General features: G+C 44.4%; 1 long non-coding RNA gene across 1 annotated transcript; it reads right to left on the bottom strand.

Annotated features, from left to right (window-relative positions):
• Positions 1-10,842: 10,842 nt before the first annotated feature.
• LOC115272729 lies at positions 10,843-17,451 on the bottom strand. The gene is made up of 2 exons (XR_003900426.1): positions 17,259-17,451; positions 10,843-11,380 (listed from the first exon to the last, which is right to left on the bottom strand). It is a non-coding gene; the product is annotated as an uncharacterized LOC115272729 (long non-coding RNA).
• Positions 17,452-17,776: the final 325 nt, after the last annotated feature.

Here is a 17,776-nt window from a genome sequence, read left to right as displayed (position 1 = left end):
ACTAATGACAGTAAAAGATGATAACCCATGAATCAAGTGGTCCTGGAGTGGGCTGGGGAAAGAAAAAGTCCTGGCATCCTGATTTTGCTTTAGGCTTATCCTAGAGGAAATGATGCTGGAAAAATCGTCATATGCTTTCCCTACTCTGTCTCAGGAGCATGACTTACCCATTTGTCTCAAGGAAGCGCACTATGTGCATACCCTGTGCCTGAGCCTCCACTAGGCTGTGAGGTTACAGAGGTAAGCAAAACATGACTCCTGCCCTCCAGGAGCTTATGGTATGAGGCTCAAGAAAGGAAGAAACACTTGTGATCTAAGGTATGTGAGATCAGTTTGCAAACTATCTGTTGGTGTGCTTACATGAGATGTCACTAGTAAAACTATTCTATAAGAAAGAGCATGGGTGAGCTAGGATGGGGCCCTTGAACTGAACCAAGTGTTTCAGGAGTTACAAGGAAGAAGTGGGGACTTTATAGGAAGGTTTGCTTTCTAGAAGAGTTGACATTTGAGGCAAGGTCAAGGTTTCAAAGAGATCAAGGTTTCAAGAGGCGAGTGGGTTAGGGAAGCTCTTCCTAAAGGGGCCTAAGGATGGCAGTGGGAAAGCACTCGGGAATGAGGGGGCAGGGGTTCTGTCATGGGGCTGGCTGAGTAGGTCAGACTATGAAGGAGCCTGGGCTTCAGAGTTTGGATCTACCTGCATGACAGCCGGAAGCCCCAGGGGGGTTCTAAGCAGGGATAGGGTCCTCAAAAGTTTTGATCCTGGGATAGGTAGACACAATGTTAATGCCATAGGGAAGCCAGGAGCAGGAGCACACTATTGAAAGAAGACATGAATTCAGTTTTTTTTTCATTTGTTTGTTTGTTACTTATTTTTGAGAAAGGCAGAGTGTGAGCATGGGAGGGACAGAGAGAGGGATAGAGAATCTCAAGCAGGCTCCACGCTATTGGCACAGACCCTGGCATGGTGCTTGAACTCGAGAACTGTGAGATCATAATGTGAGCTGAAATCAATGCTTGACTGATTGAGCCTCCCAGGTGCCCCAGACATGAGTTTGGGTTGAGATACTGCTGGAATGCGCAGGTGGAGATGCTCTGAAGATTGTTAGAAATGCAGGCTTGCCAGATTGTTGCTTGAGAGAGGTCTCAACTGATTGCATAATTTTAGAAATACAAATCTCTGGGAGAGCCTGAAGTCACAGATGAAGATTATAAACAGACTATTGGACTTTAAGAGAGCCGTATCTGTAGACTGATGGGATCAGAAGCCAATTTGCAGGGGTTGCTGACAGGGTTTTGATATGAGGGTAATGCTCAGTTCTTCATCCATTCAGCAACCATGTGATAAGATGAATGTGTGGGAAGAAGGAGAGAGGATGTGGGTAAGGATGAAATGTGATACCAGTGTGACCTTAGAAGTCCCATAAAGGGGAGATGGTAAGGGGAGGATTTCAGAGAAGGCAGTACTGCTCTTTGGAGGAGTCTGGATGGGTCTGTCCCCTCCTCTGAGTTCTTCTGCACCCCAAGCTCACACACATTCATCAAAGAAGCAGTTTTGGGGGAATAGAGGTCTGTGGTGCTAGGCTGCTCAGGAAGGGCTTTGTGGGAGAAGTAGGAAATTCAATGGGGCCTCAAGTGCTGAGTAGAACAGGGAAAGTCAAGGAGAAAGAAAGAATTCCAGGCCGGATTGATGTGCAAGCAGAACTAGTGGCAGAACAGATGGGGAAAGTGCAGGATTCTTAAAGTTGCAAAGAACAAAAACGTACTCTGGCTGGCTCAAATGTAAAGGGGCCTTGTGCCATTAATAACCCGCAGAACCCAACAGGAAAGGAAGTACACCCAGACCTTGAGGGAGCAGGAAGCTATCAGAACTTGAGACCCCTACTCTGTCTTAATGTCTGTATCCTTGTCTCCCACGAACCACGTGATTCCCTCTCTCCCTCTTTCTCCTTCTCTCTGCATATCTGCTTTCTCCTCCTTCTCCTCTCTCCTTTTTGTCCACAGTCTCCTTGCTATGGCTCATATGGCCTCTCAGCTCCAGCCCTGTCCTCCCTACAACCACCTAACAACTATCTTGTTTCAGATTCTCAAAAGCATATGATGGGCTTCAATTGTCTGTTTAAGCTAAGTCTCACAAGTCATTTACAACCTCAGGGACACATATCCTGCTCTGATCTAGTATTCATAGCTGAGACCATGTGATAAACATGGTGTTTTTCTTCAGAAACTGTGGTGGGACAGGCGATAAAAGATGTCATGGACAAAGAGTGAGGAAAAGACCACACATTTGCCAAGCTCCCATTATGAGCCAGAGCCATGCTAGATGACCTGTATTACCTTATTCAATGAACCTGTGAGATAGCTTTCATTATTATTATTTTTCAGATGAAGAAACTGAGGTTAAGAGAAATTAAGCAACAGGCCAATGGTCACAACGGTAGAGGGGAGCTGAGCTAGAAATTAAACCAAGTTCTGTCCAACTCTGAAATCAATGCTCTTTCCACAGGATCACTCTGCCAGGGAATGGGGAGCTAGTTAGAACCATTGAACTTACTCTAAGACTACCACAGAGGTCAACCAGTCTTATAGCCCATGCTGCTTAAAGATATTTGCTATGGCAGACCTTCTTAAACTTTTTAGGGTCCCATAATTCTGAGGACCTAACAAAAGCTATGGAACATGCGCATACAATTTGACGTGTACTTTCATGGGATTTTCATACCTCCTAAAGCCCATCCATATGCCTCCACCTAAGAGCCTTTTCTCTATAGCATCCCTGACTATTGATTATTCACCCCCTACTTAAATCCTCAAAGGAGAGAGAGCTCATTACTCTATGTGGCAGCCCATTCCAACAATAAAAAGGTCTATGTAACTTTTTCTCCTTTACTTCATTTTGTGCCCTATGGTGAAATACAGAGCCAATCTCTCTCATACTCTCATTCAATAGCTGAAGACAGTGACAGCTGAGGCCAGAAGCCTTGTCATTTGTTTAAACTCTTGTCCCATGCCATTCCCTCTCATCACTAAACAACACAAACGTTGCCAAAGTCTGACTCACAATATAAAGTCCGGGACAGTATAGGGAGCTGCCAGTAGTCATCCAGCCAGTAGTCTCTTTATTCAGGGTATTCTATTTTTATATGGCCGGAACACCAGATTGCTTTGAATTCAACCAACAATTGTATTGGCTCCTGGAGCAATGATGTCATTACTTGACTCATAAAAAACCCATGGTCCACTGAGACCCCAGATCTTTATTACAAAATTCATCTATCCCTACCTTGCCCTCCCCTAAACAATCCTGAATGACACTGTAGTCTCTGTCTGTTCTTCAAACACAGGACTTCTGTGCTGATGCCATAACACAACAGATTGTTTATCTTGCCAAAGGAAGGGTCAGACCTTTCTTAGATTATTCCTTCTGGCCTTACATAGTTTTTCTGTTGGATGAAAAAGGGGAAGAGATGTGAAGCATGAAAAGATTTTTGAGGTTTTCAAGTTGACATTCCACCATTAAATTAATGCTAACAAAAGCTTGATTTCACTAATCCTGAGAGGAACTTGATCTCCAGATGCATTGGACTTGCTGGTTCGGTGACTGCGCCACAAGCAAGACCTTCTTCCACAGCTCAGAGCCGGGTGTTTTTCCTTTTTAAAAGACTTTGAAGTTGCAGACAGCATATATCGCTTTTTAAGAGCAAACCCAAAATAAGTTTTGTAAGCAGCTTTGTTCAAGTGAAGGCTAGCTGAATTAAATGGAACAGTTCCCTTTCATAACCATAAAAGAAGAAAAAAGATGAGGAGGAGGGTGGGGGGATGCATTTGTTCCCCGTCATCTCCCCAATGCATAATGCTGGACTGCTCCAGGGCCTACTTCTCAGACTTCAATTTTCTTCTCCCTGCACTTACTCCCAAGAGGATCTTCTCCAAGCTCATGATTTCAAATGCTGTCTATAATCTGAAGACTCTCAAATATTTGGGTCTAGTCCAGATCTCTCTCCTAAACTCCAAAATCATATATCCAATGGCTGGCTGAGCACCTCTTCTTGGGTGTCTGATATACTTCTCTAGTTTACTGCATGCAGCCCCCAATACCTGCTCTCCCCTTGACCTTTTCCATCTCGGTAAATAGCAGGTCCATCCTTCAAATTGCTCAAACTCAAAATGCAAATCGTTCATGGCTCCCCACTTGCTGCTCCCCACACACCCCATAGGGAATCCATCAGAAAATTATCTCAGCTCTACCTTCAAAATGCAACCAAGGGCACCTGGGTGGCTCAATTGGTTAAGCGTCTGACTTTGGCTCAGGTTATGATCTCATGGTTTGTGAGTTCAGGCCCCACATCGGACTCTCTGTTGTCAGCACAGAGCCTGCTTTGGATCCTCTGTCCCCCTCTCTCTGCCCTCCCCCCCGCGTGCACTCTCACTCTCTCTCAAAACTAAACATTAGAAAGAATGCATCCAGAATCTAACCATTTCTTACTACTTTTACCACTACCACCCTGGTCTAGGTAGTCATGACTTCTCACCGTGGCATCAATGCCATCGACTCCTAATGGCTATCCTGCCCCCCACAGATCAGGCAGAGTGATTCTTTTCAATTACGAGTTAGATCATGTCTAACAAGACTTAATTTGTACCACTTACCATGCACAGCAATTTCTCTACCTCACTCATTCTCAAAATGTACTCTCCAAAAATGTCGAGTCTGTATTTTCCAGTAAGACAACGAAGCCTAGAGAGACCAAGTACCTCGTCCATGATTACACAGCTGCTCCATGAAAGAGCTGGATCTGATGTCCCAAGACCATGCTCTTTCCTTCAATCCAGTTGCTGAAGAATTCCATTCTCCCCAACCTCTAGGAAATCCATTACTCAAAGCTGCCTGATCAAGTCAAGTTCATAAAAAAAAAAAGATTTTAACAAAAGCAAGTAGTAAGGATGGGAGAAATGCAGGAATCGTACTTCTGTAAAAGACATCAGTCTTCTTGATAGCAGTTTACTAGCTCAATATATTCCATCCAATCAGTGAATCCATTAAGTTTATGGGTTGATATGTCAGAAAGATATTTTGAAGATGCCTGGGTGGCTAGTCAGTTAAGCATCCTACTCTTGATTTTGGCCCAGGTCATGTTCTCAGTCATGAGATCGAGCCCCATACTTAAGATTCTCTCCTTCCCTCTTACTTCTCCCCTGCTCATGCTCTCTTGCTCGCTCGCTCTCTCTCTCTCTCTCTCTCTCTCTCTCTCAGAAAATAAAAATAAAAATAAAAAAGGTTTTTCAACCAAGTGTCCTGGGGCCATATGAGGATAATACCAACCAGGGCCATTTCTCTTCTCTTTCTTGGGATTCTGGGCCCTTTACTATTATTTATTTATTTTTTACATCATGCTGGGTGCAATGTTCCACAGTCTTAGTACCTCTTTTATTTCAGCAATGACAAAAATTGGACAAATATCTGAGAATATCCTCCAAACATGGAGAAATGTCTCTGCTTCCGAATTCACAAATACTCCATCCAATCCATTTGTTTTTGTAAACTTGAACTTTCACATTTAAAATAAACCATGTACTAGACAAAAGAATTCACTTTGGATCTGAGCCTTCCTTTGTATTCTTCCTTCCTTTTTCTGGATTAAAGGCCAAAGACATATTCTTAAAGCATATAGGCTTGTTTTGGATTCTCCAAAAGCTACTTTTTAGGAATATTAGGGACTTCCCTCTTCTTTCTTGGGTATAACTGTTGCCTGCTTTTATTTTCTAAATGTTGAAACATTCTGAGAATGCCAAGGCAGGCCCCTGGTTGTGGGTATATAGACCCTGGGGGTGGATGATGTGTTCTGCAAGAGTAGCAAGGTTTTAGTGAAATGGGTAACCTCTAAAACGTGCATAGACTTGGCAGCCAAGCTGTCATCCCATGGCCTACAAGGAAACTGCTCGTGCTTTGAGTGTGGGTGTAATGTGTTGGGGATCATGGTGAGATACAAATGTGATGTAAACTAGATTGGCCCTAAGAAAACACAGTATCTGATATTAAACAAGACACAGCTTGAACAAGAAGAGGTGGAGAAATGGAAGGCACCAAAGCACAGGACCAAACTTAATACCAGCTTGTGACCATCATTTAAAATCCCAAACAATTAGAGAAAAACAGGATAGGATCTCAGTGGATACAGTCAAAGGGACCTACCATGAAGGGAGAGAAGGGGAATCTGTAGAGTCAGTGGAGGAGAACAGGAAGGAAAATGTTTTATTCTTCCAGAAGTCTGAAGACCCACCACAGTCCTTAAGGAAGTTGGCACATGTGGCAGAGCAGGGACCCAAAGCCACAGCTTAATATTCATTTGTGTGTTCATTCACTCAATAAACATGTATCTTTTCTACTTCTCCCTAACTAATCTCCTTGTTTCTACTCTCACCTCTGTCTCTAATCCCCCCCCTCACCATAGCAGCCAGAAAGATATTTCTAAAGTGCTGCTCCATTGTTTAAATCCTCTGGCAGAAAGAGACCAGATACAAGTAACTGAAAGGATTCTACTCCCTGCATCAAGAGATCTCCTTAAGCCCTCCTAAGCCAGCCCTCCTCCTTCCTGCTTACACGATCCACTGCTGACCTTCAACCCTCACATATCTTCTCTACTTGTGTTAATATAAAATCCCACCACAGAGGCCTGAGCAATCCCACCTTTTATTTTGTATTGGAATAATTCTTTTAATTCTTGGGGTTCAGTCTTATTCTTTGTGTTTTTAGAGAAGAAAAAAGAGTGAATGATGCTTACTGAGGCCCCCATCTACCATTTCATTCTTCCCCCAGACCTCACTGAGAAGGCTTCCAATAACATATACATGTAACGGAAAGACTGCTATTGTAAACTTAAAAAATAATTACAATCTTTGTTATAGCTAGAGGTTGGAGTTGCAAATCTCATTGGGGTAGATTGCACTTATTATGAGAAAAAAAAATCAACTGAGTAATTTCCCCTAACAAATATAAGACAAATAGGCACTTATACATAAGAAAGAGATATAACAAAATATTCCTGTAGCCTGACAAAAACTACCTCTCCCAAATATCTGTGGTATGCAAAATTGTCTAGTCGGGTAAATCTGCATAGGAGACAAAGGCCTTGACCCCCTGACCCATTCCTTTTACAGAAACATAATTGTTAAAACCTCACCTATGTATTGGGAGAGCGCCAACTGGGATCTACAAGCAGGAAGGGACAGCAAGCTCCCCAGTGGGGAATATACATGAGGGTCCAAGCTGGTGATCCGTCTGTTAATAAGAGCTTAAGTATTCATGTCAGAGTACATTTATGGTAGAGCATGTAGTGAGGCTGTAAGTCCCTCTCCACTAAGCTACTTTGGCATGGTGGTATGCTTTGGGTGTAAGCCTGAGTTGAATGTATGAACTAAAACAGATATAACTAGAACCTAAATATGAGGCTCTCCTATGGCCTAAATATGTATACCAGTCAGGTAGAGAGGGTTATACTACAGTAACAAACAGCTCCAAAATCTCAGTGGCTTACAACAGTAAAGGTTTATGTCTTAGTCATGTTACATGCTGGCTATGGTTTGGCCATAGCTCTGCTCCATGAACTTTTCACTCTAGGCCTCAAAGTGAAAGAGTAATTCCTACATGGAACAGTGCCATTTTTGTGGTAGAGGAAAAGACTGTGATGGCTTTTAAAGCTTCTGACTGGAAGTAATACATGTTACTTCCACTTCACTGGCCAAACAAGTCATAGGACCTAGCTGGATAACAGTGGTGTAAGAAATACAGCCCATTCATGAAAAGGGCCCAGTAGGGATGACCTACTAGAGAAGTTCTAGGCCAATGAGGGCATCACCATAGCAATGATCCATAACTACATGGGACCTGTTTTCAACTGTGACACCATATGATGGCAACAGAAACAGTGACAACATCATCATTGGACCAGTAAGATTGTAGAGTTCTCCCTCTACCTAGCATTTGGCTGTTAGGACTGTCCCTTTGGACTGAATGATCTACTGGGGTTATTAGAAAATTCAAGGGAGGGGCACCTGAGTGGCTCAGTTGGTTAAGTGTCTGACTTCAGCTCAAGTCATGATCTCACGGTTGGTGGGTTCAAGCCCCGCATCGAGCTCTGTGCTGACAGCTAGCTCAGAGCCTGGAGCCTGTGTTCAGATTCTGTGTCTCCCTCTCTTTCTGCCCCTCCCCTGCTCATGCTGTCTCTATCACTCTCTCTCGCTCTCTCAAAAATAAATAAAACATTAAAAATTTAAAAAAAGAAAAAAAGAAAATTCAAAGGAGAAGATACCTCAAGTGGAAAATACTGGACTTACTGCTAATAGACAAGCGTGTGAATCCTTGGAAAATTTAAGGGAGATAATTGTAGTTGTATTCCAAGTTGGGGAGTCAGTTCATACGAATTATAAACTAAATCAAGAAAGTCAATGGTTATAACAGTATGTAGTCGATCAACGATGACTATGTAAGACAGGCACTGGTAAGCCCTCGTTACTTTAATCCATACAAGAATTTTTAAGTAGCTATTATTATTACCCCTCTTGTTACAGAAACTAAGAGTTCAAAAGGTAAAGTATTGTTGGGGAGCCTGGGTGGCTCAGTTTGTTAAAGGTCCAACTTCGGCTCAGGTCATGATGTTGCCATTCATGAGTTCAAGCCCTACATCGGGCTCTGTGCTGGCAGTTCAGAGCCTGGATCCTGCTTGAGATTCTGTTTCCCTCTCTCTCGGCTCCTTCCTCACTCACACTCTGTCAGTCTCTCTCAAAAATAAATAAACATTAAAATAAAATAAAATAAAAAAGGTGAAGTATCCTTTATAAGGATACATGGCTAGCAGGTGGCAGAGTTCTGATTCAAACCCAAACCTGTATAACTCCAGAATTCTCTCTTGCCTCCATTTGAGGCCTTAGATCTGATACCTGCCTTTTCAATCTCTTTTTTTCTTCTAATGTAACTCCGTTTCCTGTTTCATATGTTTGTCTGTTTTTCTATCAGACACTCTGTTACTGCAGTGCTTGGAGCCTTCCCAGTGAAGGACACCTATTCCCCATATCCATATCCCCAAAATTGAAACATAAATCTGCATAGGCCCAGCTCTAAAGGTCAAGGTTGCCCTGGAATGTCCTGGTTTCCATGCCCCTCCCTCATCTGCCAAGAGTGGCCACTTCCCTGCCTCAAGTCCATCTCCCACAGGGAGCTTCTAGCTCTGCTAGAAATGGGGTGGGTGACCCTGAAGTACTCAAAACAAGGCTAGCTCATTCCAACTCACAAGGAGAGCTCTCCAGTTTTAGAAGGAGGAAACCTTGTCAGTGAGGAACACAACTCAGGAGTTTTTTTTTAACCCTGATAATACTCCAGGCACCATGCCCAGACTACTCAAGGCCTTAAGCAGCTCCACACTTGGCACTGGGAACCAGCAATTACCATTTCATCTGAACAAATGGCATCCTGAAGTTTAGCCTTAGAAGGGTGACCATATGCTCTGAACTAAAACTGGGAAGATACTTTGGCAAGAGAGAGATTTCTTTTCTGATTTGTGAGTGCACTTAAAGAAAAAGTCTCCTGATGATCTATAATTCATACTACATTTGGTTTTTATTCAATAAAATTTATTCAATAAATAAAAATAGAATTACATGATTGGAATTGTGCTCCCCTTCAAATAACTTGTCAAAGCAGGCTTAGATCTGGGTGCCTTCTCCTAAAGGAGTGAATCTCATCATGTGATCACCTATTGTGCATACTTTAAATATAGGTTCCTGGATTCTGCTCCAGACTGGAGGTAGTAGAACGCAGAATTCTGTCATTTCTAATGAGCTTTCTAAGAAATTTGCACTGATATTTGAGAACCACTGTCCTAACTAGTAAAAGGGAAAAAAAACCCTCAATAAAACAGAAAAACAACAACCGAACCCCCCAACATGTAAATACAAAAAAAACAAACAACTCTAATAAGTTTATGTGAAATGGAAGTTTTGGAAATCCCCCAAATGCCTATAACTTCTCTCAAAAAAACAGTCCATGCAATTATTTGTAAAAGATTCTAGTATGTTCTAAACAGGAACACAAAGATGAGAATAATTCCTCAAAACATAAGAAGAACTCTATTGCAAGATCTTAGGAAATGGGTTGTCCTTGTGCATAAGTGTGGGAAGAGCTTTGAGGCAGAGATGTTCAGTTTTACCCGGTGCCCTCTCTAGCTGGAAGCAATAGGAGCAGACTGAAGCTGGGGAAGGAGCCAGCAACTAGCCACGATTCTGGACCTGGAAGCAGAGCCACAGGAGTGCTCTGTCTGTGTGGGAGGCACTCCACTGTTCTGGTACTCATCCTTCTCCACACAGCTTCATACATCAGTGATGCTCACCACACCCCATCATCAGGGGACAGTTCTGCTTAATTTAAGCCAGTCACAGACCCCATTCCCCCTTTCCAGCTGTGGGTTTAGGCATGTGACCAAACCCAGCCAATGAGATGGAAAGGCAACTTCTGCTGAGGGGATTCTGGGAAATGTGTCCTCCCTACACAGGAAGAGATGTAGGAGGAGACTACGCCTTCTCGTTCTTCACATTATAATACTCCGACTATGATTCCTGGAACTGCACAGCCATCTTGCTACCAGTCGGAAGCCAAGCTTAGGACCCAACCAAGAGGCAGAGCTGGGGTCCTACAGCTTAGAGCCGATCTGTCTCAGGACTTACAATTTTGTAAGATAATACTTGCCTTTATCATTTAGGACACTTTGAATTCAGTTCCTATTAAATTACACCAACAGCATCCCAATTGCTAGAAGGAACTTTTAAAAATCCCAACTCTGAGTGTGATACATGTGAGATCAGGAAATTTTTTATTAAGAGTTGACACTAGAATTCCTCTAAGGGTGAGAACTGCTTTGTTGGGGGGAAAAACATGTAGAATGTTGTCAGGGTAGGATGAGGAGTGTGGAAGATCTGAGTGTTAGCAGGAAACAGAATCAGATGGGGGACACACACAGTGAAGGAGAAAGGAGGCTTTTGGAAACTCTGGAGGAAGATGTGACATAAATAAGAGAAAGAAGCCAATAAGAAGTCTTCAGAATGTGTGATATGACCCTCTCCCTCTGCTATGTTCCCAGATATTCACTTGAGTGGATCTCTTGTGGACACAGTGAAGGGCTGAGTTGTATATGGAGGTTGACATAGGGCTTTTGAATCAGGATGGCTTACACAGTTGCAAGATCCCAGAAGCAGAAGCACCAGGAAAATTCACAGCAGAATTGCTTTGGACTTCCCTGGACTGTGGAATTGGGGATCAGGAGCAGTCTTTTCCAGAGTTCAAAGATGGAGGCCCCAGCTGGCAACTGGGTTACAAGGACCCTTGCAGGAGAGCCTGTTTGAGGAGAAGGCCAAAAGCTTAATCAAGACTTCGCTATATTGCAACTTATCAATATAGGTGCAAAGATCTTAGAGAGCTTAGAAGGGGGAAAAATAGTAAAACCTGATCCATGTCCAGCATCAAAGAAGTGGAGTATCCTTGTAAGATGGAGTAGCTGAAGCTACTAAACAAGTAGAGGGCAATTCCTGCAGAACCAGCAATAATTTAGTAAGTGTGGGAGAGTGTGACCCCAGGTGCCTCTGGCTCTGGGAGAAAAGGTTGTTTTTGTCCCCTTGTTCTGCCCTGGCCTGGGCCATTTGCCTGGACCTTGCATCTGGGATGTAATAAGGGGTCTGCTGAGGCTGTCTAAACCTGCCCCCTACTCCCCATTCTTGCTATCTCATGGGAAGAGTAATGGAAGAATTAGAACAGACTCAAGAAGCATTGCCAGGGATGTCAGAAGACCCTCAAGGGCTCAAGACCCTACTTTCATATCTTTCTTACAACTGAAGCCTGAGTCTTGGAAAACACAAGAGGTTTGAGGGAAGAAGCTCTGGCTACAGGGATCAGGCCAGGGTTAAATTTGCAATTCTTGGATTCTTTGCCCAGATAGTTGCTTCTCTGACAAAGAGTCCTGAGTACAAAACAGAATGGAGAAAGTGCCCAGTCAAAATGTACAATGAGGCAGGATCCATACAGAACTCTTGGCTCCAGGGAACCTGCCTAGAATTCCAGCTGCTGCTGACTTGGGCTTCCTTGTCCTCATGCTCACCACCAACTTACTTTAGACCCATGCTGTTGAAAGACATGAAACCATTGATACTTACTCCTTGGTCAGGAGTCAGAATCCTCTGTATGTCACTTCCTCCAGCACCTGCGGAGGTTGGGGTAGAAGGGGCAGTCTTGGTCCCCAGACTCTCCTGCTCCTCTTGCTCTGGGTAACCATTCATGTACTCTGACTCCTAACCTATGAAACCCACCCAGCCACCTCTCTCCTGGACCACTGTAGCAGCGTCCAGTTTGTCCCCCACTCCCCACTTTCATGCCTTATGCTCAGGGCAGAACTTTCCTGAGATAGCTCACCTTGGAGGAAGAATAGGAAGAATCAGCCACGACACTGGGATCCAACCACCAGCACCAAGATGGATTTGAGGATATGGAAGTTAGGCCATAAACGGTCTTCCATCCCACTCTGTGCATACACCAACATCCTTTTGGCTATCAGCTTTCCTACTTCCATTGGTGCAGCATAAAGAAGGCCCAGTTGTCAGCTTCTGGGTACTGGTCATACTCCTGCTTCCACAGGACCCAGATTTTCTATAGAACAGGGAGGGTGGTGGGCTTCCCTCCCCTCCATTTCTTAGAGAATGAATTCCCAGTAAGGTTAGAATTTGCTGGGAGGCATGAAGCTTCTCTATATTGACTTAGGTTGAGGTAGGATGAGAGGAAGTGAAGAGTCAAGATTTGTCCCAGCCCTTGGCCCTAGGGAATCCAGCATGGATGCCAGGCTCAAGTATAGCCTGTCTGACACTTGGGAGTTTACCTTCACTACCACCACCAATACCCCTTTTCACAGTTAGCTTCTACCCATAAACTTGGAAGCTTGTGGGGTAACCACAGACCTACCACTATCAGTGACTGGTACAATGGTATTTCAAGGAAAATGAAGTTCACTGCCTATGACTGAATAGTTACCATTTAATTCCACTAAAATCCTGTCAATAATCAAGGCTTTATAAGTGCTCCTCACAAATAATTATAGCTTACTATTATGGGTTGAATTGCACCACCCCAAAAGGTTGAAGTCCCAACCCCCAAGTACTGCAGAATGTGACCGTATTTGGAAATAGGGTTGTTACAAATGCAGTTAGTTAAGATGAAGTCATTAGGGTGGGCCCTCATCCAATGACTGGTGTCCTTATTTTAAAAAAAAAGGAAGTTTGGATACAGAGACACACATGCAGAGAGAGCACCATACGAAGAGACTCAGGGAGAAGACACCCATCTACAAGCCAAGAAGAGAGGTCTGGACATACCCTTCCTCACAGACTACAGTAGGAACTAACCCAACAGACACCTTGATTTTGGACTTCTAGCCTCCAGAACTGTAAGACAAAATATTTCTGTTGGTGAAGCCACTCACTTTGTTATGGTAGCCCTAATAAACTAAGACATTCATCATCTGAAAATTCTGATCACTAACTTCAGTTATTCCTTAAAACAACCCAATGAGTTAGGTACTCTTATTTATCTTCATGTTTTGAATGAGAACTCTCAGGCTATAAAAGGTTAAAAAACTTGGTCAGATTATCAAGTTGCAGAGACAAATTTTGATGTCTACTGCCGGAGTCTGAAACCCCTGTTCTTTTCTGCACCATTCATCACTGCCTCCGACAGAGGGGACATCCTTATGAATAATGCTATCATGTGTCCCAGGATTGTGTGAACTATGCTTGGTAATTTTACAGTGTGGACACACTCAACTTAGTATTGTCAACACAGTGGGCTTCCTTACTCGGGATAGACAACACCTGGCAGCTCTCAGGTGATCAGTGAGGAGCAAGGGTGGCCAACAGGCCAGCAAGGGCTGACAGTTGAAGCCCAGCTGGCAGGAGGAGGCCAGAGGGCACAGCCAATGTTCATTGACCTGACAGGCTCTTTCACAGCTCTACAGAGTGAGTGGCACTGGCACTAAGAGAAGCCCATGAGGATCCAAGGTAGGCAGGAAAGAGATGGGCTGTTATGTGAAATTGAGCCTGGAAAGGAATAAGGACAAGACAGGGATAGAAATGCAGGATCTAAAACCCATAAAGACAATGAAGGCTGCAATTCAAGGTCAAAGGGACCCCAGGGCTGGCCAGAAGGTGGGCTGGGGAGAAGCCACAGGAGCTCTTCAGGGAAGATGCTCCCCAAGATTAGAAGTAACTGGCCTCTGAGGCTAATTCTTGTTGGTCTCACTTTGGTGGGAACAAGGTAGAGAAGAGAAGAGGCTTCTTGCCCAACCACCAGGAAAATAACTACCCTTTTGCAAATTAAACAAATGAGAAACATCTTGTGCAAGGCAGTTCACCCAGTTGTAAGCTTAGAGCCATCCTGGGTTTTATTTGGGGGTTCCTCTGCCCCTATTATGTCTAATTCAAGTTCAAGGGCCATGAAAGACCTTTAACAGCTCTGGACAGAACATACCCACATTTCTCTTCTGATTCTAGGCCCTGACTTCCTATCAGATAGTATACCAGCAGGCCCAGCAGATGTGCCCCAGCCACTTCCTGAGTGCTTTCTAGCCACTATCTGCCAGCCACCATTGCTTCCCCAAGTGTCTGCGTTCTCAGATATGAGCTTATGGGCTCAGCAGACGGAGCCAAGGATGGCCTTCAGGAAGGTGGTGACAGGGGACTTGCTGCCCCTCTTCTCACCCATCTTTATACCATTCCAGGACTTTCTCAAGTGTGTATACCTACCTTTGGCAGGACATAGATAAGCATTTTAAATGTCATTGGTTTTATATTCTAATCAAATACACATTTGGAAAGAACAAAATTTCAGAATCTCATTTTAGGTTGAGCCTATGGAAAAGAGGAACATATGTTCTATTCAATCCAATTCTGATATTACTGGCTGCCTGGATTCTATGTTGAGGTTTCTGAAGAAACACCTGGCACTAGCAAGAAAAAGTTCCACATCAATCACTAGACAAAGATATGGATGCGGGCAGTGGGTCATGGATGCCACACATTTGCTACCTCTGGCCTGTGGCTTCCCTAGTGTTCATGACCACCCTCCATATGCATGGCCTGACCCCCACGCTTGTCAGCACCATGGAGCTGGGAGCCAAGGTGAATTCCTGAGCCATCTCAGTCTCCTTGGCCTCAGAATGCAGCACAGGAACTGGCGCATAGCAGGCATATTTATGTGTTGGTGTGTCATGCTTTGTAAAAAGCTTCTCAACTGGCAGATTCTAGAAATATGCATCCTAAGCTGGGGTTCCTTTCAACCTCCTTCACACACAGGGAAACATTATAAGTAGCAACATAGTTCTTACAGCCCTTTGTGGTAACAATTTAACAATGTCACAAAAGCCATAAAGAAATTCCTACCCTTTGACTTCATTAAGAGCATCCTTGTGAAGTTGTGCTATGGAAACACTTAAGAGATAGAGAATATCTCTGTTCAAACTTCATAAAAGTGCATGGAGGGGGGTCACTCTAGGCCCTCATATTCCAACTGGTCGGCACCTCCTTACTTCCCCACCCTCCCTCTCCCCTTCCCACCTCTCCACCTGAGGTGCCCTTAGGTTCCACATGCCTCCCTTGCCATCATAAGAAGCTCAGCTTTCCACAACTCTGTCCCAACCCCACCCCCCACCTGCTGGGTGCCCCCCCAATACCCTCACTCCTGCCCCATGGGAGGCAGTGCAAAGTGGTTATTCTTAGCCTACTTTCATTATTCCCCTTCCATATACCACGGAATATTAGACAGCTATTAGAAAAACAGTGAGTTTGATCTCTACATCCTCACATGATCCAAGATGTTGGTGATTTCAACAAATGAAAAATCAAACCAGTTTCCGGGCAATACATGTAAAGTGTGACCTCCACATGAGGTCTAGCAGGCTACGTGTCCAGCTGGTAGCAGTAACCTGTGGGGAGGGTGGGATGTGGTGGAGGGGTGGGGGGTGGAAAAGAAGAGCATTCTCTTTTTTACTCCATATAACTGGAGTTGTTTGAACTTCATTTTACAATGGAATGTATTAATTGTGTAAGTAAAAAGGAAAAAAAGGTGCGGGGGGAAGATGTAGAATTCCAACATGGGAAAACCATGCCAAGCATTGCCAAGGTGCTACATTCTTGGAGAAGCCAATTTTTACCCTCAGCCAGTTTGCTTGTGTTACGTCCAGATTTTAATATTGCCCCAAAACCCAGAGACTACCAGGGAGACCAAGTCATGCATGCAAAAGCAAAGGGAGGTTTTATTACAGGCTTAGGCTGGCCAAGCCTAAGCTCTGGCTCACAGACTTTACCAAGGCAGCGAATCCATGCTGAGAGCCCCGAACAAAGGGGTAGTAGGGCTTTTATGAGTTTGGGAGGGGGAGTTACAGGAAATTGTGACATAGGTACAGTGATCCAATTATTATTATACAATATTATTGACAGCAAGTTTATCCATTCACATTGCCTAGAGTATTTGTTACTTTTGGTGGGACCCAATCACAACATTTAGAGTATTGACCAATCACAGAGTGGGCCCAGGACCCTCACGTAGGGTGTGACTAGTCTTAGCCTCCGTCTTTAGGCCTGCCCTTAGAAATGTTAAAGGTGTTAGCTGGCCTTTCCTGATTGGGTGTTACAAGGGTGGTCCCTCTTGCCTTGGGCGATGTGTGCCCTTCTATTGTCTCATGGAGTCAATTTCAGACCTGTGTCCTTACACTTGAAACCAACTGCTCGCTTATCTCCAACTGCCTCAAGAAGTAGAGAAATGGGTCCCCCTGCTGGAAGCAATACTTGGAGAGCTGGCCTCATGCTCTTGTATTACTGCTGGTTAATAATCCTTCTCTGCCCATTGTGTGGAACAGCCTTTTCAGACCACTCGCCTGCACGCAGGGCACCAGGGCAATCTGGAGGGCCTGGAAGAGCCCTCCTTGGATGGTTCTCCTTCCTCTGGCAAGAACTGTGCTGGAAACTTGGGGTTCACCAGGACCACAGGCTCCTCTTTGATGAGGAGAGATGAGGGTACCCTGAGCTGCTGATGCCTTTCCTCACCTTTCTCAGCAGGATCGGTCAGGCTTAGCCAAAGCCAACAAACCAGTAACCCTGAGTGAAAATAGGGACCTCCCAGCCTCCCTTCTATCCTGTCTCCCTCAATGTCTTCTTCTGTCCACCACACATCAACTCACAGGAAGCAAAGAGGATGAGTCAACAGACTGTGGTTGTTAACCACTTCAGTGGACCAGGTAGGCATGACCTTGAATGTCTTCCCAGGTCAGATGGGAGTTTCCCTCATGGGAGAAGAAAACATTGGAAAGTTAGTGCTGGTTGTTGGCAGGAGGCCCCCAATCCCTGTCACATGGACCTCTCCTCAGGGCTGCTTGAGTGTCCTTATGTCATGGCAGCCAGCTTTCCTAGGAGGCAGGGTTCTTAACATGACCAAGCCACACCTTTTATGGCCTGGTCTCAGACGTCACACAGCACTTCTGCCACATTCTATTCATTAGGAGCAAGTCAGTTGAGTCCAGGCTCAAAGGGAATTGGGCTCCACTTTTTGAAGAGAGAGGTATTAAACAAGTTATGGGTACATTTTAAAACCACCACAGCTATTACCTATCAGACCTTGTCTAAGTGTGAAAGACATAGAAATGAGACAGGGGTGCCTGGGGTGGCTCAGTTGGTTAAGCATCCGGCTTCAGCTCTGGTC

Source organism: Suricata suricatta, chromosome 11 (genome assembly GCF_006229205.1).
Source record: "Suricata suricatta isolate VVHF042 chromosome 11, meerkat_22Aug2017_6uvM2_HiC, whole genome shotgun sequence".
Taxonomy (NCBI): Eukaryota; Metazoa; Chordata; class Mammalia; order Carnivora; family Herpestidae; genus Suricata; species Suricata suricatta.
This window is presented reverse-complemented; position numbering and strand designations above follow the sequence as displayed.